Genomic DNA, 2,655 nt, shown 5'->3' on the forward strand with positions numbered 1-2,655 from the left:
GAGTATTGTTATGCCTGGCAGCTGCCTGCCTCCTGTTGAAAGTTGTGTTGCATTCAAGTACGTTTATTCAATTAAGGGCGTACAAATACTCATGGTATGTACAAATAGTATCAGTTTCACTGCTCGATTTCGTGAATATTTGACTAGGTACAGGTATTGGTGAAGCCTTCATGGCTTTTTGTTGGTACCTCAAGAGCAATATTATAACACTGAAATAATTTTCAATTGATATTCCGCTTTGATCACAACGGGCGCAGGGTGTCCATGGTTGGGGGAAAAAAAAATTGTTCTTTGTGTGACGCTACCATTGACTCGGCGGATCCAGGGTATAGCACTGTAGGGAAAGGGGTTAATTGAGAAGCGGGAAGGGGAAGTCGCACTGCGCGCTCAATTACATGAGTGCATAAGTGCCAGCATAACCCCCTCTAGGAAGGGGGTTGAGTTTAGGAAGGCCAGAGCTTTGACTTAGCAACCTACACTTGCTTGCTTGCAGAAACATTATTTCTGACTAAACTTTTGCTTGTAGGGTAAAAAGACTCGAGACGAGCTAAGAGAGGACAATCTGTCATCCTCTCCGTGCTTGTGCACCAGTTTGAGCTTGATAAGTTAAACCCATTAGGCTCACTCAAACACAACCACTCCTGCTCGTATGGACAAATGTACTACTGAGCTACGCCTCTGAATGCTGTGCTGGAGGCTAAACCTAGCTCTTGTTACATCACACGTGGCACAGCCATGGCATTATCTGCGCATGGGACACATGCATAATCGAGTAATGGCTCTCCTCTACACAACGATACCAAAGTAAGGCTCGTGGGTAGTACGGTTGCAAAGCTATTGGTTGTTTTCGTTATGTGGCGATTTTAATCAGCAACGCCCTCTGACTTGTCTGAATTGGCTTCATATGGCTGTGAGTCACAGAAATTGCGCACCTAGGTTCCCTTTCACAGGTGTACAGTGATTCGCAAGAGGCAAATCATTTTGAAGACATCATTGTCCCGCGATTCATGAAGAAGGGGATAAAAACAATGCCACCATCCAGGAAATGGGGAGGGCAAGGCGAGCCCTCAAAATCAAGAGACAATTAAAAGGACGGAGGCGGTACGAAGGGGGCGTATGGCAGATCAGAGCTCAAAATTCACACACCACATACAACAAAGGAAAAAGTAGCCCATAAATGAACAGAAAATATCAAAAATATGGTTCACACGTACATGCACAATATTTGTCGGTGTATGATAAACATAAGCTATAACATGGGGGGGGGGGGGGGGCACTAAATTTGAAATATAGTTACATTCTCCAGGCTTTTTGCGCACGGCTAATAATATACAACATAATAGCAAGCATTCATGCGTGCGCACATTGCAAAAAAAAAAAAAAAATGCAAGACAACTAATCTAAAAATATATACCGTAAAAAGTAAATATCTAACACATCTTTACACAAACATATTGCGTAGTGCTCTAAAACTTACTGCAGTTACACCAATTACCAGTAATGGAGTCAACAGTGTAGGCAGGCGGAAATTTCGCATTTGATTGCCATAGCTTGTATACTGAAGCATTTCACATGCCACTGCTCTGGGTATTATATGCTACAACCTTGTTTTGTATGCAGATCGGCTGCCTCCACAATAATATTTTTGCAGATGCTGACTATTGTGCGAATGTATACCTAGAGTGCTTGCATGTACTACCACTTATATGTATATATTGCTATTTTATCGTAATCTACCCAAACTATATATACATATATATAATGTATATCATCATCAGCCTATTCAGGTCCACTGCAGGACAAAGGCCTCTCCCCGCGATCTCTACTCACCCCTCTACACAACGATACCAAAGTAAGGCTCGTGGGTAGTACGGTTGCAAAGCTATTGGTTGTTTTTGTTATGTGGTGATTTTAATCGGCAATGCCCTCCGACTTGTCTGAATTGGCTTCAATATGGCTGTGAGTAACAGAAATTGCGCACCTAGGTTCCCTTTCACAGGTGTACAGTGATTTGCAAGAGGCAAATTATTTAGAAGACATGATTGCCCCACGATTCATGAAAAAGGGGATAACCCCACCTAGTTTTCTGCCGTCCTCGACTGCGCTTCCCTTCTCTTGGTATCCATTCTGTGACTCTAATGGTCCACCGGTTATCCATCCTACGCATTACATTGCCTGCCCAGCTCCATTTCTTCCGCTTAATGTAAACTAGAATATCGGCTATCCCCGTTTGTTCTCTGATCCACACCGCTCTCTTCCTGTCTCTTAACGTTAGGCCGAACATTTTCCATTCCATCGCTCTTTGTGCGGTCCTTAACTTGTTCTCGAGCTTCTTTGTTAACCTCCAAGTTTCTGCCCCATATGTTAGCACCGGTAGAATGCGATGATTGTACACTTTTCTTTTCAATGACAGTGGTAAGCTCCCATTCATGATTTGGCCATGCCTGCCGTATGCACTGCAACCCAATTTTATTCTCCTGTAAATTTCTTATGATCAGGGTCCCCTGTGAGTAATTGACCTAGATAAACGTACTCCTTTACAGACTCTAGAGCCTGACTGGCGATCCTGAATTCTTGTTCCCTTGCAAGGCTATTGAACATTATTTTTGTCTTCTGCATATTAATCTTCAACCCCACTCTTACACTTTCTTGGTG

Source organism: Dermacentor silvarum, chromosome 1, assembly GCF_013339745.2.
Source record: "Dermacentor silvarum isolate Dsil-2018 chromosome 1, BIME_Dsil_1.4, whole genome shotgun sequence".
Classification (NCBI taxonomy): Eukaryota; Metazoa; Arthropoda; class Arachnida; order Ixodida; family Ixodidae; genus Dermacentor; species Dermacentor silvarum.